At 37.8% G+C, this 27123-nt stretch overlaps 1 protein-coding gene across 8 annotated transcripts in view; it reads left to right on the top strand.

The window, feature by feature from the left end:
• foxp1b (forkhead box P1b) overlaps positions 1-27123 on the top strand; it is a 156302-nt gene that overhangs the window by 33651 nt on the left and 95528 nt on the right. For 5 of the 8 annotated variants that reach the window (XM_055160368.1, XM_055160367.1, XM_055160363.1 and 2 more), the window contains one exon: positions 11510-11580. The exons of 2 other annotated variants lie outside the window; for them this stretch is intronic. The gene's annotated coding sequence lies outside the window, so the exon portion shown is untranslated. Of the gene's footprint in view, positions 1-10490; positions 10613-11509; positions 11581-27123 lie in introns of those variants that run through there. One more of the 8 variants, XM_020935890.2, reaches the window with a different exon arrangement.

Here is a 27123-nt window from a genome sequence, read left to right as displayed (position 1 = left end):
ACAGTTGCGGCAAACATGACCTGCTATTGCTGATGATCATGCAGTAGTACTGCCAGCCATACTAGATGTAAAACTAGTTTCCATTCATGAGTCATAATCCTGTGCTTTTTTCGTAATGCTTCCATTGTATTTCTAAAATATGTAAATTATATAAAGTATACCATTATTGCAACAGAATGGTGAGGACATCAAAATATGGCTCCAGTAATTATATTTTAAATGCTAATGCTGCTAAAGAATATTATAACCAAGACATCAAAGAAGCTGTATTCAGTATCTGATAGCTGGGGAGAAGCAAATGATTTCAAATATTTGATATTTAAATTATTTTCAAATGAACAGAGACGCGCATGGAGCCTAGTGTAGCAGTCTCCTGGTGATCCTCCAGGCTCCTTTGTTTCCTGGCTGTCTCCAGCTCATTAATGTTCCAAGCATGTGAAAGCGCCAAGCCAGAGCCTTCGCCCAGCACAGGGTGACACCTCGGGCCCAACACACACATGTAAGGCAGGCTCAGCACATAGACACAACACAAGAGTCCCTCTTTCAGGAGCATGGCCGCCGAGCTGTCCTGATTAAAATGACAATAGTCTAATTAACTCGACCTCAGTGTCAGCAGCTAAAACGGCGCATGGCCTGCCAGTTCCTGTTTGAAAAGCCTTTGTCTCCCCATCATCCAAAAAGGACTTTTCTCCCTGTAAAACGCCTCAACCCCATTTGACAAGATTTGCTAATGGCAATTATTTCTCATAAGCTAATTAAATCTAGGCAATGTTATCCCTCGTTTTCCTCCCTCAGAAACACTTGTGCCAATCCTTGAGGGATTTGTCATGTGGGGTATCGTATCACAAGCACCTTCAAGCAGTGTTAACATTTCAGACTACTCTGTGCATTTGTTTTCAGTTTCATTAGTAGATTAATCCTGGCTCTTTACCTTTCACCTGTAGCAGTTTAAACACACAATCAGACTTTGGTTATGAAGTAGAATTCATGATTTACAACAAAACAAGAGTTGTGTTTAAGGTAAACGCAACTGTATATATTTAAACAGATTAGGTTTAATGACAATTGTGTGTTTCTTCCTATATATAATCTTAAAAATATTAGACATTGACACATCCTATGACATAACCATTTATTCATATCAAAGCAGCTTCTTTGAACTGACCCACTGACCAGTTTTTCCACTATCAGCTTGTCCTGCGTCTGCTACAGCCCTGACTTTTGAAGAAAAGACTAGAGCTCTGAACTGGAGCAAAGAGTTTTTATTTCCACATTCTCAAACAGAATGTGAACCATACAGTATGTGAAGAAAGGACACTTGTGCCCCCGTGATTCCTTTGCATTGCTTGATGGACTCATCTGAAGAGCAGAGACGAGAGAACAACACAAACTTTAATGAGTGAAACTGCTTTTTGTTCTATTATCCTTCTGCTGGTGATTAAGGTCTATGGGGAGATAATTACGCTTTAGTCTGGAGTTAATGAAACGAAAACTTGTCTCTTCTTGAGAAAAGGAAGGGCAGATCTTTTGTACTGCTATCTGCAGACATCTCTCGGCTTTGACAAGGCACACAGAGAATTGGTTTTGTTTTAAGGTTGGGAGCCCCCTGTGTTTGCTGTCAGTCTGTGGATGATATGAGGGATCTGAGCATGCAGTCATTGGGCTCGAGCTCTGTCACTGTGTTGCATAGGCTGTGTGTGAACAGAAGCAATCCCGAGAAACATTAACAGGTCATGTGGGACAATTAACAGAGGAAATATGTAGGGCTTCTGCTTAAATAATGCACATTCAAGCTTCACGTGTCACTTTTGTACTTCTAGAGTCTTCTGCAGTCAAAGATGGACGTCATGTGTGCTTGGTTCTGATTGCCACTAAAAAGCTTATTGATAAATCATTGTAATTTTCTGCCACATCCAGTGGATGTGGATTGTTGCAGGAAAAAGGAAAGGGCTATAATATTGCATACTAGATGTGCATGAGATTTTGTAGCTCAGTTTACAGTGCATGGTCTTTCCCAAATAAAATGTTGTGAGGAGTATTATAATCAATTTACCAATAATGTAATTGCAGTAACACTGACTGTGTTTTGATTATCATATTGTTATATCATGTCAAATTATAGTTGTATTGGTTCATAGAGTGTTAACAGGTGATATAGTCTGTTCAGTTGCATAGCCAATTATATTCTCATTTCAATCTGTGCAATGTTCATAGAAGCATGTGCTGAACAAGTGACCCTCTTTATGAAACATGTAAGAATACACAGATTCCAGTTGATCACACAACAAAGCTTGTGTCACATGACTCCTGCAGCATCGAGGTGTTGACCACAGCTTTGTCCGCCTGTGCCCGCTAGTGCCCACTGGTGCCCGGGCCGAGCTTGTCTCAAGTGTCCTTGTGGAAGTTCACATCTGGTGTGTGAGTGAGGGCAGCGGCCCCTCCCTCCTGCTGCTCCCGCCCTTACAACAGCACTCTCACATTTCATCATCTGCTCTCCAGCGCCAGGGTGCTCCAGCACAAGTCGGCCGCTCTGGATCCATCTGTTGTTATTATTTTCCACCAATAATTGGCCTGAACAATGGAATGTCTGTGTCCCCCGCGCCTTTGAAACCCTACACCCTGTTTATTTTCCAAAGGTCTCCTTTCTCTGTCTGGGCCTCCCTCCCAGTCCGCACTTTTACTGCCTCTAGACCTAATTCACTCACTGAACTTCACCACTTTCTCTCTTTATCCTTTCTTGAAAAAACGGCATCAGAAATTGGCATCAATGGGTGTTTTCCTTTTTATATTTTGCCTACTGAAGCAAGGGCTTGTAATGCTTAACCAGGCTTGCTATTTGATTCAAGTTAATTTCACAGTAAGAAAAACAAATGTAACTACTCTTATGAATCCCGGATGACCGCCTCAGTGCTCTGATGGTCAGTGGGGATGAAATGAAACTAAACTTACTTACCTTGCAGACAGGGGTATAACAGGATGTGCAGAGTGCTGGGTACAACCACATTGGCGAACCTGCTCTTTATATGTTAAGTGTACATTACATTGCCTTTCATGGAGGAAGAAACGGGATACTACAGTGAAAATATGTTTACAGAATAAAAACTGTTTTTTCTTCTGTACTATATTGCTCAGTGCTTATAATAACATCCTTTAGCTTGTTCCTCAAATGACCATTATTGTGATCCTTCTTTTATTTTCAATTTTAAGCAAATGCAATCCAAATATTCAAATTACAACAGCGATACAAATTTGGGTTAAATTAACAGATCAAGGGTGTACTGTTTAATTTTGGCACGTAATGTAATGGTTACCCACACCAAAAATGTCCTAGTTAAATTAATTAAATGTGATATTTATGATTTTAATTACAGTTTTAGGTTGTAATTATCACACTATGTTCTCACTTTATCCTTGATTCTCTGTAACATACTTATCTCAAACAAAATCATCAGAGAAGTTTGAATCTCTGCTTATTCATCTGTCTGTGTTTATCTCATTAGGAGTATTTCGGGGGTCGTGTGTTGTGTCTTTGTTGTGTGGCTGTGTTGATTGTACATTTATTGTGCATGCTTGGGTCTAATTAGAGGAGACCGAAACAGGTAGGGCTCTCAGCAGGGGGCCGCTCTATGCTTCACCTCCTCATTTGCTTGGTGTTGGCGTGCGAAGGGGACTCTTTCTGCATATTTAATTTCAAACTAGGCCTTGCTGTTTGTATTTACACCACATACCTATAATGTCTTTGGTGTATTCATTTAGCTCAGTCAGTGGTGGAAAGTAATCTAGTAATAGGAAATTTGTAAAAAGTTTGTTCATTGTGAAATTGAAATTGTTTTTTTAGGTACTCAGTGTGTTTTGTCTTTTTCATATTGTTTTTCATAAAATACAGAGAAGAAGCATCTCAGATGTGTTGTTTTGCTTGACGTTGAGGAGCAGCAACTCTATTCTGAGCAGTGGCGGCTGGTCAGTAGAGGGCGCAAGTGCACCGCACTCCCTAACTTGATCATGGGTTGGGGCAAACTCGAATCAAGTGATTGGTCTTCATAAATGTTATGACACACCTGACCTATTGTTATTCAGCGCACTTGCTCCCTCCCACAGTACTATAGGCTTATGAAGGGATAAGAGCAGTGGTATGTGCTATACAGTTATGGCGAGTTCAACTTCAAGTCAAGTGAATCCGAGGAACTGTTTTTAGGAAGTAATATGTCTTCTCTTCAGCGGGACTCTTCTGCCAAACAAGAAAAGAAGCATTAAGCTGAAATGAGTGCATTGGCTGCATTGAAATCCTACAGCTCTTATTTTGATTCACACACTGGCTTGTGGCAGTAAGTTACTTTAATCTAAACCTCCACACAGGGGACACACACGCACGTGAAAGGGACGCCGCTCATCAGACCCAGAGCAGAGGACACACTGACAAAGATCCGCCGCCAGGACCTGAGGCACTCAGTGCCGTCGTCAGGCCAGGGCCCACGCTCGCTGCTCTATTAGCTTCTCTCAGGACTTAAGTCTACCTGGAGCCCTAGTCCAAATATGGACTGGTCCTAACTCTCAGATTTAAGTGGGAAGCAGAATTAAGATTAGTTTTACGACCAGCTCGTGCACTCGGCTCCCGGACCTCACGTTGCAGACCTGACTGGACTGGGACCTGGATCAGTTTGATCTCTCATATTGGACAATTATGCCCTTTTGGAGGCAGAACGAACGGGACAGCAGATAGATCATACACTCTGCTTGAGTCCTCTGGAGAAGATAAGAGGCTTGTTTTTGTTAGTTTGGGACAAATCTTAGAACAGAGCCTCACAGGGTGGTGTGTCTCGTGGGTGTGACGGAGCCACTCCAGTGTTCTTCTGTGTGCATTGTAAGAGCGGCGCTGATGCTATGTGTTCGTGTTGTGACCATAGCCTTTTATTATAATTTTGCTGATGTTTTGGGGGCTGATTGTGAGCTGTGTGCAAGGTTGTGCTGTTGGGGCTGGTTGTGAGTGGTGGATCAGGTTGTGTTGTTGGGGTTGGTTGTGAGTGGTGGATCAGGTTGTGTTGTTGGGGTTGGTTGTGAGCGGCGGATCAGGTTGTGTTGTTGGGGTTGGTTGTGAGCGGTGGATCAGGTTGTGTTGTTGGGGTTGGTTGTGAGCGGTGGATCAGTTGTGTTGTTGGGGTTGGTTGTGAGCGGTGGATCAGGTTGTGCTGCTGCGTAAACTTTGTGTTTGCCTTTGCGTTCACGTTATGACTACTTTATCTGGGATCTTGTCACTCAAGGAATAAGAGATTGATGGGTAAGTTATAATCTAGCAATACAGGCAAAAAAATAATATTGTCAACTGTTTTGCTGCAGATTCTGATAGCCCTAACTTGGCTCAGGCCAAGGACATGTGTGTCACTCTGAATTGAGTTTTACACATTATAAATCTGGGCTGTCTTTCGCTAAAAGCGATTAGAAAATATCATGATGGTTATTTGAATCTGATTGGTCAAAGTAACAGTGAAACAAGACGAACAATCAAATCAAACTTTTGTTTCATCTTGTTGACAACAAAGCATAGACATCTTCCCTGTTCAACAATGCATAAAGCTTTTATTTTCTGCATGTTTTTCCACAAACAAAATAGTCTATATTAATGCTAAAATAGGCTGAAGTAGGCCTGTTGGTGTCAACTTCTTTGTTTTGGTTTGTTTGGGTGCTTCACCTTTGGCTTCCACTAAAACCTCAATGCTGCTCTGTGACTGGTCCACCCACCCAGTTAACCTTACAGCAGACGTCCTTCAAGATGGCTTCTTGTTCTGCGTAAGGTTATTATAGGCCTGCAAACTCACTCTCTACCATGTTCTTTTTTCTTTTTGAGCAAGACCCTAAGGTAAAAACTAACACATCTTTTTGACTTCACCCTGTATGGTTATGATCAAATATACATCGTCTTCCCTTACGATTAAAATTCTGTGATCATACAACCGTTGGAAGCCCCCTAACAAAAAGGGAAAACCCACACATGGTTTATCCCTGAACTTTGTTGTCAGGTCCCCCCTAAATTTGATCGTTTAGCACAGTGACACAACTCTGATCAAAAACATTGAGCACTCTTGTGGTCAAAGTGAGACCTTTGCATGATAAGTTTGTCAAACCGAATAGTTTAGTAGTTGTTTTTGCATTACTGTGGGTGTTCTACACTTTAGCATCATGGATAGATAGAGTGCATGTCCCTCTGTAGAAATGCATATGCCATATTAATACCAAACATAAATTGTGGGAACCTAAACATATATCTGCCTGTGATATTTTCACATATTTGCCTTATTTGGCAGGAATTCAGTTTCATTCAGTGTCACAGAATCTACAGAGAATACCCGCATTTCCGTTCAGTTGAAGTTAGTAATTTTTGTACTGTATTCTGTGTGGGACTGCTCCTTATCACATGTTTTGAACATACTGGGATATTAACTCATATTATATTTTTCAGATTTCAAGTCTAGTCATTACAGCAGTACAGTTATATACTCAGCATATTTGTGTGATTTAAGTTCTTGCATTCAAAACCAAATTTGGTAAATATGTTGCGTCTTTCATGATAGTTTATTTCCATATAAGCCTATTGACTGGCCTCTGAAAACCCAGCAGTGTTTTGATTTAACAGTGTGAAATATTTGCTCTTGTTTGTTTTAGGTCCGGAGTGAAATTCCACTTTCTCTGTATTAAGGCTGCAAAGCTCTGTGTGCTCTGTGTGTACTTGGTTTCTATAGCTCAGCAAAATGTGAGGGCAGGTCCGAAGAATCTGGGGGATCAGACAGGCAGACTGACATTCACCAGACACTGTTGTCTTTTAAGCTTAGGAAAACAACAACACAGGATCGCGCCCAGAATAATGGCTGGCTGCATTCAAGTCAAGTTTAATTGGTGGGTTTTGAGTTTGTTTGCGTGTCAGAAAGTGCTGTTGTTTACTGTCTGTGTGGGTGTAACAATATAATGCCCGCATCCTGCCAATCACATCAAAAAGAAGAAGTTGTTTTGTCACTTTTTTTTCTAAATGCTGACTTTCTTCCCTTTACAAGACTTTTGTGCTGTTTTTTATTGAGTGAAAGAAAGTGAGAGTGGTTAAACAGGAAGAGTTTTCATCACATGGATCATACAGAAAGCATTTGGTAAGAAGTGACTCATGTTAAAGTTTTTTTTCCATGTGTTTTAGAGCACAGATAGCGCCTGCTGCTCTACACGCCCTTAAAGCAAACAGCAGTGACCCTGGCAGCTGATATGACTGACTCAACACAAGCAAAGCCCACTAAAACTCCCATCCGCTCCCTGTTTACACAATGCTCCCAAAGCAGACACACAGAGCATGCCATTAGTCCAATTTTCTGTATTATTTCATGCCAGCAAGATAATGCCATTATTATATATCATTACTTCCACATAATTTAACTCATAAAACTAACTAAAGTATCAGTATATATCAGTATATCAAATATAAAATGTTTACTGTTTGCACTTACTGTTTGCACTTTTTTTTTTTTTTTTACCAAGAACTTGGAATGGAATAGATTTTTTACTGTTTAGATCAAAAGTTAAGGTCAGGGTTAAAGATGTTAAAACTTTGTCAGTTGTCACAGAAATGTGGTTTTCAGTCACTAGACGTTACTATTGATACTCAGCAGTGGCATCATGCTGGGAGTATTCTGAATATTCCACCATTACACTTACATGTAGGAGTTACCTTGGTGATACAATGCACACATTAGCAAACACTGACAAAAAATGTTTCAAAATCATCTGAAAACTCAAGAAAAAACACACAAAACATTTTCATTAGTATTGAGAAGTGTCCATGGTTCTTTTTAGGAGATTTTTTTGTGTGTACTTTTCCATGCTGACTGTTAGTCAGCTATTGGTCAGCCGTGCTGCGAGTGACAGGTGGATTACAGTGAAGTTTGGACTCTCAAAAGAAGATGATTTTTTTACATCTTCATTGCAATATAAAAACACTAATGTGCATGAATCATGAACAGTTTTAAATTGTAATATGTCTCCAAGAAAATCATAACATACATTTTTGGCATATCGCCCATTCTTACTTTTGACAAAGGGTTTGTGGCTGTATATTAGAATAATGACATGGAAAGTGTTAACCCCAGAAAAATGATTAAATTCAGATATTGTTCTTGTGTCTTTGCAGTCTACTCCATATTTGCGCCAGACAGCCTCACAAAATGTAAAAACAGTTAAACAAATTAGGTTTAATTGTAAAAGTATTAAAATACCACACACAGCTTAATAGGCTATTTATAAATAAGAGATTAATGTTTGCTAATTCCTATCTGAGAGTTGCAAATTGTATCATTTATTTGTTAATACATATTTCATTGCTCTAAGCTAGTTAAATCTACTTACAGCACGCTTATATTGTAAACAAACTCACATTTATGAATATTTTAATAGTCCCTGTAAATGGATCACTTAACATGCATATTACCTGGTAAGCCATATTTACTCCTAAACAAAGTGATCAGAGCATTGGGATGGATAAGTGTGGCAGCTTGCTATTGACAGACATTGAGTCGAGCATTAATTAAAATGGTAATGCTGTGTGAGGGTTCATTAGCAGACTGGCTTAGGAGTAGCTGTAGGTACAGTATTAAGCGTGCTTGGAGTAATTAATGGAATAACTTTACTTAGTGGTAAATATTCATGGGGCTTGGGTCTTTTTGTGCTGTGCAGAATGAAGAGACACAAGAGCCTGTCCATTAGAGGAGCTGAAGAGCCGCTCGGCGCTCAGTGTCGCCTTTTGTTGCGATTGGGTGCATTTCATTGGAGGGGTATTAATTCATATTTGGAAGGTGCAATCTTCCAACAAAGCCAAAGCCGCTGATAACATAGCTGGGACCAGGCAGAGAGCGCATTGTGAAGCCGTGCCCTCCTCCAAAATAGGAAGTCCACTTCACAGCTCTGTGGATGGAATGAAATGAGTCTTTGTCGACGCTTAGAAGGTGATTACCATAGTGAAAAACCCTTGTGATTGTCCATTTCCCCCTGAAAACAGCCTGTTTGCATGTGTTTATTACCCTGCATTTACAATGAAGCCTTTAGTATTTGCATAGAGAATGGAAACATTTATTTGTATCATCTGATTTGGAGGTGGCCGCCTAACTGTCATGTTATCTCATGTACAAAGGCACACACATTTGAGGGTGTAAAATGACACGTAGCTCATGTTATTCTGCAGAGCGTTTCCTTTGTATTAAATATTGTGCTTGTTGTAATAAATATAGAGTTTCTGAGCTTGTCAAATATTCCCTTGTGCCTTTGGACACAACGAAATCCAGGCACTCCAAAAAACTATTCCCTTGTGCCAGTTGGTTTATATATTGGTTTGTTTTTGCGTGTTTTGTTGAAATTTAAACTTTGGATAACATTTATCTTTTTGTGTCAGTTGGCTGCAATGTAAGCAATGTTCGTTTTGAAGGTACAATACTATTTTTTACTTTTAGTAATTTTTTTGCTCCTAACTTTACACAAAATCTGAACACATTTTATAAACTGTGCACCTTCTCCTCTCCATTTTAAGAGAATCATGTGAGATTCTACCTGTGGAAATTGTTGCATTTTGATTCATATTCTCAGTTTGGGCCTCTCACTGAGCATGCACATAACCCTCCTAGGTGGGTAATTATCACAACCGGGAGATGTTCTCTTCCCTAAAATCTCCACGTGGGAGTGTGTGATGGGCTCGGCTCCCCCACCTGGGCGAAGCAGCGTGCGCTTGTTTATCCTCACCTCGCGTTCGGAGCCCCCCACTGCTCTAAATGGCAACATTACAGCCTCGGTGCTGTTTGAAATGGAGACAATTATCTGTTTAGGTATTACGAGATGGGCTTTATAATACACGGAGAAAAGGCACACAGCTGCTATCTCAATCCTGTTGTCGCCTTTTTTTTTGTCTATACAAATTTTCAGTCATTAAAATGATGGAACATTTATCTAAATGGATGTTATGCATTGGGTAAACTCATTTAGCTCCCGGGGCTCTTTCAGGTGATGGGAATTAATGATGTTTAGTAGTTTGAAACTGAAAATATCTGTCAAATGTCAGCACTCACCATTGATTTACGATTGCATTGATGACTCGTTAATTGAAGAGTAATGAATCACACTAATAGGCTGGTTGTGTGTGGGAACGGACCATTTTAGACAATTGTTCGACTCTGGGTAGAGTTTAGGGTGAGCTGTGTGTTGACTTGCATTTTCAACAAGAGCATTTAGCACATAATTAATGTCCTGAAAACACAGACTTTCTATCTGAGCTGCTCTAGATAAACCACACATACGGCTGGTCACAGATTTGACTGCCAAATAAGAATGGTGAAAAAAATACTTTTTTTTATGCTCTCATATTTGGATATGCTTTAATGCCTTTATTCAAATGCCCCTCAGATATTGTCCCTCAGTCACTTCCCAGTTTACCATAAAAATATGGTTTGGTTTCTTGCCTGTTTCTTGTCTTTGTGTGGCCGCTTTGAGTTTCCAGTTTGGAGACATAAATGCATGTCGATGAGGGAGCACCAAGAGAAGTCGAAGTCCAGTTTGGTTGTGTTTTCATAATGGATGGATCTGAACATGCTGAAAAAAGGTCTGTTGAAAGATTGTATCATCACTGTAAACTAAACTGAATTATGTGAGATTTATGTTCAAATGAAGGCCATTAGTAAAATATGACTTTGCTCTTTGTTAATTACACTAAGACAGAACAATAGATGTTAAGATAAACGTCAATTTATCAAAAGTATCCAATGTGACATGAAAGTGTATTTGGAGCCAATTGGTTTTGAGTATTTATTTGAGCTTTGAAATGGCACCACAATTGAACCCTTTGACTGCATGACTTTTGGTACACACAGACCTTTGTCTACCATCATGTGGCCGTCCATAAAAAAAAAAGAAACCTCCTGTGTCTTCTAATGAGGGGTCACTTTTGTTAGTTAACTGCATTTAATTCATAAACAAATTACCTACTCAAAAGGCTTCATTCATGTTTCCTGATTGAGTATTTCTCATTATTACTATTATTATTTTAAATAATTTTTGGTTGGGGTCTGATGAATTCCTTTGTGTGCCTAACTAAGTTTCTATCAGGGGACAAATTAATTGTTATATTTACAAATACATGAAACAACTGAAACTGCATTATGCATTTACTCCCTATTTTAGAAGCAAAGGCTGTTTGCTTACCACTAGGGGGCACTAACATGGACATTTACTCTATGGAATCTGAAAAGTTTTTGTATTGCAAATAAGCTTCCACGCATTTACCAGACCCGTTGCTGGCTGTTATCAGTGGGAGTAGTTGTAGTGACAATAGCACACTACAGCAGATACTGAACGCTACATGCAACTGTGTATGCAAGGTGGGAATTTAACTGACACAAGCTTTTCATAAACTATGTATATTATTTAGAATCAAACTTACAACTTGACTTATTTACAAGCTTTTCATTAGCAATACTTTTGTTTCTTCTTGTGTCTGCAGGGAGGGAGTGGAGGAAGTTGCTGTGTGTCTGGAGCTGAAGAAGGCTGTAAATGAGCACGTTCTTGTAGAAGGTAAAGATGGTTCAGATGGTTCAGTAGACACGAGTGGCTGTGTGTGTCAGTGCTGTGGTGAATGAGCTTAGTTATTAACTGAATGCACTTTGTGTCAACAAGTGCACAAGTTTCAGCAAGGAAGTAGAGCTTAGCAACTTGGTAAAAATATGTAAATGGGATTTTTTCTGACAAGTATTGCAATTACATTTATGTTTATATTTTTAATTTAATAATCAGGTTTTGTTCAAAGTTCACATTTTAAATATGTCCATAAAAATTGACAAAAAGACAAACTAATCCAAGAATGACATTTCAAAACATGTTACATATCTAAACTGCAGGGTTAGAAGTTTTTATACAGAATAAGACATGTCTTTGTTGTTTGTGGAGGAAATTATACTTTAGTAATTGCAGCCTTTGGATTTGCTAATTGCAATTACAATTTTTATTCAGTTGCGAATGATCTTGTAGCCTAATGAGGAAGTGCAATCTTAAACATTAAATCAGGTTATTACTAGAAATATATATTTTTATTTTCAAGTTGTGAGTTTTATTTCATACATTTTCTTTTTTAGATTATTTGCAATTCTGTTTTTGTACACAAATTGTCCTCTTACCCTGTTCACATTATCAGTGAATTCCAATTGAAATCCATTACACTTTCTGAATTTCACTTATATGATATATAATTACACTACTTAACTTATTTATACATTTTTTTATAAACTTAATTGAAGGTGAATTAGCCTTAATAAGCTCACCATTCAGTGTATTTGTCTTGTTCATATTTAATTGTTATCCACAGAAGGTAATTTAGAGTTTACTAAATACAGCTGTTATCTCTGACACCTCAACCATGAAGCTTCCTGTCCACTGTTAAAGGGCCTGTATTATGCTGTTTTCTGATCTGTTATAATGTTGTTTCCTCATCAAAACATAGCTGGAGTTGTGTTTTGTTTCATTCACACATGTTTAACACACAAACCCTACATATTTAGACTAAGTTCTTCTCTCACACTCTTACATCACAAATTCCAACAGAGCATTTAGAGCTTTGGAGATCTAGACAGACTAATAATAACAGGTTACTGTAACATGGATGAATGAAACAAAACAGCTCCAGTTATGTTTTTGAAGAGGTAACAACATTCTAAGATGCTTACAAGAGTCAATTTTGCGTAATACTGGACCTTTAACCTCTGTGTGAGGGACTCTTTTTTAACATGCACATTGATAATGGTTTCATTGGTTACTGTCAGTTGTGAATAAAATAATGCCATTGTTATAACCTTATGTGTAGGGAAGCACTGATCCATCTTTTTCTATTCTGATACAGATGTCAACTGATACTAAGGCAGATACTGAAAATATAATTTATTTCCTTTAAACATAACCAGCTTATGGTAAAAATACATATATTATGAGATGTTTTGGATCAACATTGGCCAATAAATCATCTTATTACACAGATTTATAGCCCAAAATGGTATACTGACTGAACCAATATCCGATATCTGATCCACCAAACTGTTCAATATCCGATACCAGAACTGTATCGGTGCATCCCTACCCATGTGTCCTATTGATACTGCTATGGTGATGTAACTGCACTCTGGGGAAGCTTATGTGATACAAATATAGCCTCAAAACTTGAAAATCTGATTACAACTTTCATTTCTGCCCTTACAGATATTACCTAATTCTCTTATTTAAAATGTCTGCATCATTTTAATGTGACATGTACGGCAGATAATTGTTCTACCTGCAAATACTTTTTACTTTTAATAACTGGAGGTCTGAACTAGTTTTCGTGATGACAGCAGAGGGAACGTAAATTCAATAATTGTCAGGGCTAAACTTCTGCAGCAAACCTTTATTATTACGTTATTGCAGGAAGTCTGCTTTTATTTTGAATGCATACATTCATCATTTACATGTTAGTAGTGCATTCTTCACACATCCAAGACACCAGATGTGAGATCAGCCTTGAAATATTTCAGATACTTATGTAATTAATGTTAATGTGGTAAAAATCAGGCTAATTATTGGCCACGACTTTCCAATGTGATTTTGATTGCATCAGTAAAATCCCCGCGGCAGCTTATGGGATTAACATGTCTTGGTGTTTAAAGCTCTTTTAAAACGCATTAGACTGAAAAGTGTATGTGTGTGTGAAATCAGCTATTTATTTAGTGAAGCCACACCTGAAATCGTGGCCATATTGTGTAAAAAAGAGACACAAATAGAATAGTTGTTGATAGGTGTTTGTTGTGAGATTATCTTGTCAAGTCAAGTCTCATCCCGTCTGAGGCCCAGACTGCTGCAAAAGGCTTCAGTCAAATTGCCACTAAAGTTTCTTGATTTCTTCATGTATTTATTTATTTTTGACACTGTCTTTTGGGTTTAGACTGGACCATAATATATAATATAATAATAATATATACTGTTGTAATTGTTTCAAACAATTATTAAAACCACCAATATCAAGGCGAGCACCAGGCACTGTCATTGGTCCAAAATATTTGAAATGATTTAAAGGCTTTAAATGTAATTATCCATTGGACTTCATTTAAATTGCATGAGGCCATGTTAACAGGCAGTACTCCCTTTCTTGTGTATTTTTTCATTTTTTAAAATGAGCATATGTGTTGCCTGGTCTGAGCAGCAGAGGTTTGCTTTGTTTAATCCACATTTTATGGAAGTGTTAGGAATAAACAAGTGAATTCATGAGCTGGAGAGTTCTCTGCCGATTTATGCTGGGAATGAAAATAGGGGCTCTGTAATAGTTCCCTTGACTGCATTTATTGCTTACTTTAAAAAAGTAATTTCTTTATATCAGCATCAAGCTGAAAATTGCCATGAGTTAGTATTAGGCTGGGTAAGCTTCTAATTCTGTGGCATTTACAGGCGGCTGTGTTTCCATGCATTTATAACACTTTGATTCTTAAGAGCTCCTTTAATCGCTTATGCTTAGCTCCCAACATAATAAACAAGCGGGTGTAGCACAAGTGCCACATGGGGGAGATTTCTCTGAGCAAAGTTAAACGGTTCTGTCACTCGCCATCTTGTGGCAGTGTTTTTCATGCACTGTAAGTACCGTAATCTAGTCTGTGAGCTGCTGTGGTTAAAAACACTGACAGGCAGAATAGATGCAAGCTACTGTGAAAATGAAAAATGATCATCTCCGACAAAGATGTCATAACGAAGAGCGGTGCTGAAACAACTACCAATGGCATGTCTTTCCTTTTGATTGAATGGCAGGATGTGTGAAAGGCGCGTAAACATGCAGGCTCACCTCTCAGGCCCTATCTGATGCTCTGCTCCTGTTGTCCTATCAGTGAGCACAATGCACCTGGCACTGGGCCTGCCTCTGGAGCCTGGGCCTAAACATTGTCCCACAATAGAGCTACACAACGTCTTCCTCAGATGTTTATTATCTCCAGTCAATTGTGCAGATAATGTTATCTCAGATTTGTCATCTCCTGCTACTTAAAATATCCTTTTGGAGGAAAAGGTGTTTGGCAAGTTTCAATCTATTTTTCTATCAGCATCAAACAGACATGTCTCGTGGTGCTGTATTGACAGAGGTACAAACTGAGGTGTGCCTCGGACAGAGAGGAGCTTTGATAATGTCATCGCTGTGACACACTCTTTGTGTGAGATTGGCTGAGGGGGCTGCAGTAAGCAAATCCCATCTGCAGATGAGTTGTTCTTACTGCCAGATGAAAAGAAATAACAAGTGATAAAAGTGTCAAGGCTTCTATTTTCTCTGTATTTTTGACCCTGGTTCAGTTCTGACCTCCCACAGGTCAAGGTGAAACTAGGCTAACAAGCAATCATATGTTTCTGTCTCGAAAAAGAGAGTATCCAACATTTTCAAAGTACCTTCTGCTGGCAATTCTGAACGAAAGAATCACATTCTACAATGTCTGCATGTCTGCATGTGAGTTACCTGTAACCAGCTCATTCTAAAGACTGTATAAGTGCACATAAAACATGTGTGTCATTTTTCAAATTGGTCAGTACTAACATAGGACAGCAAAGTTCTTTGAAGAAGGAAAGGAACTTAGGCCAGTCTGACTTTGTAGGAGTTGGTTTACGTCATGCTAAATGTATTTCCTTGGCAGTCTTTTCCACTTTGTTTATTTTAGAAAACAAATCCCTTTTAGGGATAAAGCACCTGCAGGGGTTATTTAATGGAATGTTTTAGCTCCACACAAATAAACAGCTTGAATTTTTGCTGTGAGATTATAAAGCAGCGCTTGAACAATTTGACTCAAGGCAAACAAAGCCAACATGTGGAGAGGACACAAGTACTGCATATGCTTTACACCTACTGCAACACTTCACAACTTTATCTGTACATTTTTACATCCAGAGGAAAACCTACTTAACCTCACTGTGTGCACATGAGAGGAATCTGAGATCTCAGTTTGACTTTGCTAGAATCATTGATGTTGATGTCTTCTTTTCCTTATTCCATTCTGTTCTTCATGCTCTATAGTTCATGCCTAGCTATTCTTAAAATATATGCTACTTACAAATCCTTTTTTTAAATTTTTATTTTAACATTGTGGGATCATGCATAAAACAGGTACAAACAGGTCAAAGAATGAAATAAATTAGATTATTTAAAGTCACTCAAGACTCCATCTAGTGGTAAGAAATATTAAATATTAAGAAATATTTTTCCTCAGTTTTCGATGATCCTTTCAGGTAATATTGCATACAGTTTTACTTTACTACAAATACCAAAGGTTCTGTTGCATTGTTTCAACCAATAAAAGTTATAGCTGTTCTGTAAATAATATAGAATCATTTAAAAACATATATATTTATTTACACTTTAAGCACCAGTTCTAGCCTTGGCTTGCAGCTTGTTTTTCTAAACAGTGTCTCTACGGAAAGCTTAAAAAAGCCTCTTTGCTACTCTGAGCTATGAAAAAAGGAATGACAAACACCATTAGCTGAAAAATTTCCATCTCGTTGCAACTATGTTATTGTTTACTTTACCATACACGTCCTAATATGGTTACCTCCCTGTCAAAGCAGCGTGAGCAGAGCGGAGGGGCCCGGGTAGGGAGACTCTTTAAGCTGCCACTTAGACAATAAGAAACAAATGTCATAGTCCCAGGTCTTTCAGCGCCTTACAGTACTTGGCTCTGGGCGACGTTGGCTAGGGTTCCTGTTTGATATTTATCTACCTCACAGTGTACCCCCTCCTTGCATTTATTGTCCCGTCTTCTCTTGTCTGGCCCCTGTCTTTCTTTATTTGTCTGTCTCACTCATCGATCTCTGTCACGGTGTTAGCTGTGTGCGGGGTGACTGATGGCTTTGCTGTTTGCTGTGTTAAGTTATTTATCGAAGGGTGGTGAGAGTGGTGCGCCCCTTTAGTTCAGACCTGGGTCACAAGCTGAAGTCTTGTAAGAATTGTGAACATTGTGACAAAGTTTGACTCTTTATAGCGCTCATATGAGGTCATCTCCCACAGTAATCCAGAGAGCAGAGTGGAGATGTGGTGCAGTTAGAAACTTTGAGGGCTGTGGCTTTGAGAGATAAAACTGAACAGGATGTAAAGATGTTGCTTACTGCTTATATAAAGTAATTTGTTTTTTTTATATGTATAAAACTTTTACATTAGTGCAGTTGATGCTTTAGTTTATTATCCAAAGTAACAATGATTGCAGTGCCACAGATTAAAAAAAAAAAAAAAAAAAACAACCCTGAGAATATGATAAATAGATTGCCATTTTCTGTGGGACTTTTTTCTACTGGCCCATGTGCATGTAATATAAATTTAAAGCAATGTTTTTTTTTATTATTATTATTGTTTTTTTATTTTACAAAATATATTAAAGATTTATTTTATAGTGGTGTTGTTTTTAATCCTCATATAGCTTGACAAAAATAATAATATTAATAATAATACTTCAAAGACCAAAAAAAAAAGAGAAGAAAAGAAAAAAGTAGTCCACTTGCCTGTGCCTGTAAAATAGATTAAGAGAGTCAAGCACTTTGGTCAGTTTTGTTGGCCCATGCTGAAATAAGGCTCTTTCAGATGCATGGGTTGGCTTTTCCCCAGTTGGGGTTGGATGATGGCAGCCTCACTCCAATCCTAAAATCCTCACGTTTATGATATTTGCCCAGTATTATCTGCAGCGCTAGATGAATGGGAGGATGGAGCATGTGGAATGTAGAAGGTCAGACTGGCTGATTTACACAATACAGAGCCAGAGAATCCTTGGGAAAATACTTGGGCCAGGATCAAACACACGTCATGTGATATGCTCTTAACAGTGACCTTTAGATTCAGGCCTTTTCCCTTTTTTTTAACATCAAAACAGCATTGGATGCCTATGGATATGATAAGGAGGAGATATGTTTTACAGATGGGAGAATTTGTTGTGGTATTTTTAAATGATTATCAAAATGTAGGTGTATTTTGAGGTTGATTAGAGAATGTTTTGTCACCAGTGACAGGGTCATTGTATCAGCGGTATAATTTAGTTTCATTACTTAACATAGTATTTCTATGCAGCAATATCTTGCGCTTCAAAATGTGCTTTCCTGACGGGCCTAATTTTAACTCACGATCTGCACAGTGATCATAAATATGTTTTCCACTTGGACACAGGTATGTTGTGCTGATAAGCAAATGGCACTGACCTTTGTGTTGTTCCAGTCGAGATACAGACTAAAGTCTCGTTGTTGATGTTAATGAACTTTTTCAGTTGCTTGTTTATTGACTCCAAGGTCATTTTCTGCGAAGGGGAGTGAGCTTTTATTCACGACCAAAGATATGTGGCATAGTAAATAAATACAGGTGATATGGCCGATAGAGGCTGCACTTCACTCCCCATGTGGGACATGTGGAGAAAACATATTTGAAATACATACTAATCAAATACAATTCTAAAATACAAATACAATGGGCATTTTGAAATGAGTCAAACTTCAACTTGAATTTTTAAGCATACAATGTTGGTTAAATATCCTATATTATGCAAAAGTGACTCTTGTGAGCTTTAAGTTAAGTTAGAATGTTGTTATCTTATCAGAAGCATACCTGGAATTGTGTTTTGTTGAATTCACACATTTGAGTAACCATTTATTAGTCTGTAGACATTTCTAAACTGCTCTGTTCAACCTTGTGATGTAATGAAGCAGTAGCTTTCAAGTTAACAGGCTTTTTTTTTCTTTTACTATTATTTCAGTAGAGATTGGCTTTTCCAGGGTGAAATTATTCAAATGATTCTAGTGAAGGTGTATAGTTCAAAAACGCAGTGGAGCATTTCCTACTTCCTGTTTTACCACATGACATCACAAGGTGGAACAGAGTGCTCAGTCTAAATATGAGTGAAGCAACATGTGTGAATGAAACAAAACAGAACTCCAGGTATTTTTATGAAAATAGCACAATAATGGTACTTTAAATATGAATATTATATCAATGAAATGTCTGTTTTACAACTCATGTATGTTAAACTTTTGTGAATTGGGAATTACCTTTTTGAATCTCAGTTATTGGAAGCACTCCCAAGGAATAAGCACAAAACATTATGCCCTGAGTCGAGAAAATGCAGCCACAGAAAGCAAAATCAAGTGAGGGACCAATGGGAGCATTAAAAATGAATTAATGGAATGTTACGGTGGCTCATCTCTGGGTGTAGTGTAGTGTTGAAAAATAAAATTTATGTTGCCAGCTAGTAGCCGTGAAGGTGCATTTGGACTGAGTATCCTTTAATTAGAAGTGAGATATTAGCATTTCATAGGGCTTTATGCTGGGTGAGGGGATCGGCCAGCCACTGCGCCTTCATTAGCCGCTTCTGTGTGTAATGAGTGCCCTCATTAGCTGATGGAGTGGATTTGCCCTGGCTCTACCTTGAAACACACATCATTCTACATACTTGCACAGAAGAAGGCCCTTAAATGGATTTCTTAATGAATAAAATAAGATGCCTCTTCTGTACCGTGTGACAAATACACATTGAGAATAAAGGAGGCACTGTATATATTTTGGAAACATTGGCAAATCAATTTATTAAAAGCAGTACATGGTGAGTAAACCACCCCTGCAATCGCTGCACTGAAAAGGACACTTGAAAGCCTAGTTACTGAACGGGCTGGAAGTTTTTGGGCTGCCAAGTAAGTCAACAAAGTATTTTTCAGAGCGCTACCAAGAGAATATCTGTAGATCGGCAGACAGTATTCCTTTTACTGCCACTGTCTTTTACCGTACCCAGTGTGCTCATGATGCTGGTGGGCTGTAATAGTCATGTGGTAGTCAATGTTAAAGTTTGTTTTTTGTAGCAGCTGTGACTGTTAATCATGCTCTGATGTTTGCACTTAGAACAGCCGACAGACGAGTCAGAGCTGTGGAGTATTTTGTGATATAGAAGTCTTCCTAAGCCTTTGGCTGCCACTCCATTCTCAGACTCAGGCGTGAAGTGATTAGTATTTTATTGATGAGCTCCTCAAGTGGCAAGTGTGGGAAATTGGATCTTTGATCTCCTGGAGTTTGGGAAACCTCTTCTGAGTGCTGGAGCTCAGTGTGGAGATGTGCAGGTAACACACTCCTCCCCTTGGCAGCATTAGGCTAATACACACTCAGCAAAGTGCGAGCTAGCGTCAGGCTAACACACATGGCCTATCCAAGAGACACTCAGCCCCTGTCACTGAGGACACATCTCCACCCCTTCTCCTAAACACATATTTGTTTTGTATGTTTTTGCTGAAAGTCTACATGATGATTACTGATGTTCATTAACACAACTGGGTATTTGTTTTAAACTTTAACCAATCACTTTGATATGCTAATTACAAAGTAATTTAATTTGAGCCCTGTAATGATGATGCAGTTATTATGGACATAAATGATGCAGTTAAGCTGAGAGTAATCTCATTTGCATACTGTACATGCCAGTAAATTAAGCCTTTCCTGCCTGGCTTCAGCTTTAATTTTCCACTCCTTTTCACGGAGCATGCCTCAGCCCCGTGCCTAATAGCAGGTCGACTTGTTTGATGTGGAGAGCTGCTTCCTCTCACTAAATCTAGTCACAATATGTAACACATAAAGGCTCTCATTAGAAGTCTAAGTGCTCTTTTAAGAAGTTGGTATTAATAAGCCAGCATGCTTTGTAGTGATGCACAAAAACAGGTCTATCCCTGGCTATAATAATGCAGTGCTTCTTAATCTACACAGGGAATAAAAAGTAATGATGATGTAGCTGCCAATAGTTAAAGAGCGCCTCATCAGATTGTATACAGCTATGTGTTGATCAGACATATCTTCAAAGAGCTGATTGTATTTTGATATCCCTCCTTTGAAAAAAAAAAAAGGAAGATGAAGGGCGTTAAGATGTGTTTTTTAACCAAGATGTCCCCCCTCAGACAAGAAGGTAATTGAAAAATATTGCCCCATTGTATGTTTAGAGCAAATAATTTAGCTGCTCTTCTTTGTAGCGTTGTGTTTTGAAGTCTTCATGAAAGCGTGGACGGGACACGGGCAGCCTTGATAAAAGCTCCTGTGTGTTCATTAGCGAAGCAGCACCTTGTGGCGTCCGATTGTGTGATGTTTGCAGTGAGCAGGTAAACATGTTTGTCATACAGGCCGTATTTATGCTGATCAAACACAAGAGAGGGCGCACTGAATCTTAAGGACTTTGGTGCCACATCTCTCAGCTTCACAGTCGGAACTTCTTTTTTGTTTTTAAGATGTGTTTTAGATATGGGTTTTGTGTGTTTCCTTTAACCATTCTTTTCTATGGTTAAAAAAAAAAAGAGGCATGAGATAGTATTTCTGTAGACATAAAAACTGGGAAAGGAAACTGATCTGGGCACATTGTTTATGTTTCATTTGGCTGCCAAAATATATTGAAATAATCATGACTACTCGTCAACTATTTAAAAATCATAATCACATTTACCTGGACTGTACAGACTAAGGTTGGGCGGTATTCAAATTTTGATACTGTTAAACCTTCGCAGGATTTTACCGGGGTATATGGTATTACCGTATTACCAAAATGTTTTAGTACGACTTTGGTAAGCTACGAAGCAGCGCCGCTATATGGTCTATGTGGTCTATGACCTGCAGACTTATAATCTTTACAAAGTTTCACCTGAACCATCTCCAACGTGATTCACAGAACAGACCGCACATCCTCTGTAGCAGAAAGAACATATATATTCCACTGAGTTGTGTCCTTTAGTCCGTCAGAAGCTGATCGCATCAGCGCACAAGTTTTTATCAGAGCTTTATAGTTTATGCAAATGAGCCATGTGTTTTTAAGTTTCATTTCTGTAAAACATAAACAAATGTGCCCCCAAACCAAAATGCTGCCAAATTGCAGAAGTACTAGTATTTTTTGGGGGGACCGACTCGGCATCTTTTCTTGGTCTTCCTTATAAGCGTCACGTGACAGCGGAACGAAACTAATCGAATATCATCTCCCCGCGCAGTTAAAAGAAACATTATAGACACTATTAGATTTAAATCATGATGGCATGAAATTGAAAATACAACCACACATTCATTTGTGCTGAGAAAACAAATTTAGGTATCAATAAATTATATCATATTAGGTCCTTATGCGCTGCAGATTTTTTTAATGACGGTAATGAAACTGATACTGTTGTTCTTTTTTGATAATACAGGATACCGTAATATCGTATTACTGTCCAACCCTAATACAGACTCTAAAACAAAAGACCTTTTTATAATAATAATACATTCTGCATCATTATTAGGTCCAAATGACAAAAAAAATACAAACATGTCTTATTTCCATTAATGATGCATTTTATTTCTCAATCACAACTTGGAGTGGGACAAGACTCTAGTTACACAAGATGAGAATGAGACAGGATGAGATTTTGACATATTATTTATATTTATATTATTTATTAACAAATAAATAAATAGTTCGGTGACACAAGATTTTGTCCCATCCCTAGTCACCGAGTTCAGACTTTACACAAATCACAATGTACTAGGGATGTAACAACAACTGAAATATTGCGATATCGTATCGTCAAAAGTCTCACAATAATATCATGGGTTGTCACAATATATCGATTTACAAGTTCCGTTGCTTAAATGCATTGTTTTATACAGTTATAAGGGTCTGGTCAAGTGGTAACTGAGGGAAACGGGCAGATTTTTGACATTCAAATGTCTCTTATTCAGAAACTAGAGGGACTATTGAAATAAGTAAAGTATCAGAATGTAGGAAAGAGTTAACACTCCAACAGGGTCAAGTTAAACCTGTGATATTCTTTCAAGTTGTTGACAAAAAATTTAAAAAACTCATGTCGGTAACGAGGGAATGAAATATGCAGCACTTTTTGGGCAATAAATCCAAACAGTGATAACTAGTGGTTCTCACTTCCATATCCTTAACAAACTGGTTTGAATATTTGCTTCATATAGTTTTCTACCATATGGTACAAGATTAGGTTGAAAAACTTCTTACTTTTTGAGTCATGAGATTTTTTATTAAGAAAGGTCATGGTAACGGAGGGAAAAGTAACGGAGGAAAAATTGTGCAAGCAAGTAGAAGGTGCAGGATTTTACATCATTTGTCGCTTTTTTCTTCCCAATACTTTAATATTACTTCAAAATGAAAGGAAACTATTTCTATAAAATATGTCAGTCCTTCCAAGCACATTTTTATCATTTTAAATACTTTTTTTTTGTACTTTCATCAACAGTTCAGAGATGGAATAACACAAGATATGATGAAATACATCCATTTATTGACATGATTTGCAGGTCTTTGAAATTTGGGAAATAATTTTTGTTCCATGTTTCATACATGGTCTGTTTAAAACATATGGAACTTTAGAACCAAAAATGGTACAGAAAAAAGGTCAACAGTTTCATAAACTAGAGTACATATGTATCTGTTGAATATATTTTTATATCAGATGCATTAACTTGAATTTTTGGCCTTGCTGTTTACTTCTGCTCGACCGGGCCCAGATACATAGGGAACTACATATCCCATGATTCATTTCAGTGCAAACAACATGAAATATCAATATGAAATATGTTTTGTACTTGAATTCTTGGGATTATGACAGAGATAATTCACATCAAGGTATTTTTAAAGCAAAAAAAAGTGTCCTATCTACAATTATATGTACCTTTCCAAAATATCCCAGTAAATATCGTATCATGAGATGCATACTGTGATAATATCGTACTGTGGGATTTTGGATATCGTTACATCCCTACAATGTGTAATAGAAATAATCACAATAATCAGCTACTAAAATCTTTGTTGATTGCAGCCTTTATTGTCTTATCTTGTTTTCTCTTTTGTCTTTTTACAAAATAGATAATAACACACAACACTTTCAAAAGAATTATTTACACATTTCTCAACTATCTCTCAACAGAACTATCTCTTGATCTCCCAGCCAGACAAACCTCTCTATACACTTAACAGTAACACAGTCTGACTTCTTTTCAGACTTTCCCACCACTTGCTACATACGCCCTCTATTATGAACACTTCCATTTTGTACATTTTTCCCCCCTGCTTACCCATTTTTTGCTAATTTTCTCGGTCTCTAATTGGCTACATAAATCGCGGCCGTTGCGGGTGAGAAATGTTGCGGTCGCCCAGTGTAATCGTCACCCTTATTTACCAATTCATTAAGATTCATTGATGCGGGATCGGTGAGAGGAAATGACAGCATAAATCAGGCCTCCACCGTAATGACCCTAATCAGTTGGGAATTGCACAAAATGTCATGATGAACTATGTCCTTGTATTAGTGCCACTGTACATCGTCATTGTGCTGCTTTATGAGCGCGGCGCATCCTTCTGACACTGGCTGTATTTAACAAAAGGAAGATTCCGCTAAAAGGCACGCATTCTCGGAAGGTCTTTTTGGTATTTAGCCTCTCGGCCTTTGTCTCCACTTTAACTGCTTAATGGAAGGCGCAAACTCTCCTCCGTTTTAACCCTTCGCTGGGATCTTGGGCTTTTAAAATAATGACATGCCTGGTGGGCTTGAATGACCCTAGAAGGCTAGCATCTCACACGAATTGTGCAACAGAATAAACTCCTAGTTGGAATTTCGGTAAGACTTTATAATAACTAAACCTTATTTAACCTTAATAAAGCATGAACAAAGACTTAATTAATAATGATTCATGCTTAGTAGCTACTTAATTACTACCTTAATTAGCACTTGCACTTAATCTGCCTGTGCTGTAAATAGTTACTCATAATTATTTCATACTCAATTACTCATGGACTAACCATTTGAGCATTTATTAATCATTAGTAAACTATGAGAGAATGATTTACTTATAATACAATGCAATGATCATTCAGGCAGCTGTTATCTGTTAGTTAAGACTTTTGGAGAGCTTTTCTAAAGTGAAGACGAGTTGTCCTTTATCAAACATTTACTAAGCGTGAATCATTATTAATTAAGTCTTTGTTAATTATTAATTAAGTCTTTATTCATGCTTTATGAAGGCTAAATTAGGTGTAGTTATTATAAAGTATTACCGGAATTTCTTATACGTGGTTCATTGAAAATAAACGATTCAACATTTAATGTGAAATGGCTGCACAATATATCGCAATATAAGTATCGGTACCACAATATTGGCTAATGCAACACAGTTATCAATCTCCCAACAAACTTAACAGACTGCAATAACACCACGTTTCTCCATCTGACGGAAATGTACGGTGTTTTAAAGTGTAAATGTCAAACAAGGCTTATTGTATTAATGATTTTCCTTTTTGGTTAGAAACTAGTCTTTATTATTATTTATTTAGTATTGCTTTTTTTCCTGCTTACTGTAGCTGAAATGATTAAGTCAAAACATATATACACATTTCACAAATAATATTAATATGATAGTAGGTATATCATATATTATTTCCAGTATTGTGCAACTCTAGTTCAATAGATTAGACAAAACAAAACATTTAACACAGTTATTTTCAAGTAAATTCAATAAGGAGCCTTCTATCTTGGCCAATATACTGTAGTTGTTTATGTGATTTGAGGTCAGTAAAAGGACAACTGTAATGGTAGTCACACAATATAATGTAATAACAAAGTGCTTGAAAATGAATACATGTTGTTGTTCTTTTTTTGTACCTTTGTATATGTATTGAACATATTTTTTTAGTTGCAGGCCAAGTCATTAGAACTGTTATAAGTAGATCTACTACAATTTGATGACTTACTCCTCTGTAATTAGGCTGCCTTGGTTAAACAACTGCAGCCTACCACAGAAGTCTTATTGATTTAACAGAAGCGAAACACATGGCCAAAAATGTTACTCATTTCACTGTGGATGGAGCACAGCACTCCTTGGAGATGACATACCGCCATAAGACAGCTGGTCTAATATAACTGCTCTCTCTTTGCATAGGTGGACAGTATTAATTAGACAAGTTCAGTAAGGCCATTGGTAGTTTCTCCAGGAAATGCATCTGACTAAATTCTCTGTCACTTCTATACTCCTGGGACTAATCATTGAGTGAATACCACCCTTATTTATTACAAGTAAAACTGCAAGCAGAGATGGCAGGCTGTTTAAGTGGTGATGGATCAATTATTTACATAACTGATTTATTTGATTCACATTTTGGAAAAGTCTGTAAGAAATGATTTGAGAACTTCAAAATCTTGCAATTTGAGTAAGTCATGTTATGCTTAACCCTCAACCATGTTATAATGTATCCTCATGAAAAAATGTGTTTGTGCACATTCCAGTGTTCCTGCATGAATATTCCATCTCCCTATCCAGAGCTCAAAACACATGTTTCTCACTGGTATACATCAGTGGTGCTTCTTCAGTTTTTAACATCCATACACCTTTACCAGACATGTTATAATAATTTCAGTGATTAGAATTATAATTGACTTTGATTACTTTTAGCATCACACAAATTCATTTTTCATTTCACCTCCAGATGCCATTCTAGCACCCTCTGCTGTCATTTCTTGTTCAATTTCAACTTAAAGGCATTTTCAAGACACATTATATTAACATATACAGGAAATCCCAAGACAAATAATGCATTATGGGACCTCCTTTTGCCCCTTGCTCATGTCAAAAACATTATTTTATTTAGTGGGTAAACAATAATGATGGTTACACGGACGTTCTTGCTATACATGCATCATATATTTGTGTTACAGCCCTATTTGGCACACACTTAAGTAAAACAATAAACTCCACATCCCACTGGGTGCTGAAAGATTGAAGTTATGTTTTTCCTGGGATCTGTGTGTTTGACAGTCCTAATTGGTAAGATGAGCTTGAGGGAAACTCAGAGCCATTTGCTGGTGGGCTGTGGTCAGGAGGAGAGGCCCCCGTCCCCCTGTCTGTGTCCTGGCTCTGCACTGTTAATGGGCGTAAGCCACATGTGAGCCGGATTATCAAAGTCAAATGAAGGACAAGCTCTGAGAAAATGTGTGACGAGCCCCCACATCCCAGAATTACTATTCCATTCATGTACAAGCACATTTCAACTCATTAGACTTCTCTATTTACTCAGTCTCAATCGGCCCGACTTG

The sequence above is a fragment of the Boleophthalmus pectinirostris genome, unplaced genomic scaffold (genome assembly GCF_026225935.1).
Source record: "Boleophthalmus pectinirostris isolate CB_2022bp ecotype Guang Dong unplaced genomic scaffold, ASM2622593v1 HiC_scaffold_3, whole genome shotgun sequence".
NCBI lineage: Eukaryota > Metazoa > Chordata > Actinopteri > Gobiiformes > Gobiidae > Boleophthalmus > Boleophthalmus pectinirostris.
The sequence above is the reverse complement of the archived record's forward strand: the minus strand, read 5'-3'. Positions and strand labels throughout refer to the sequence as shown.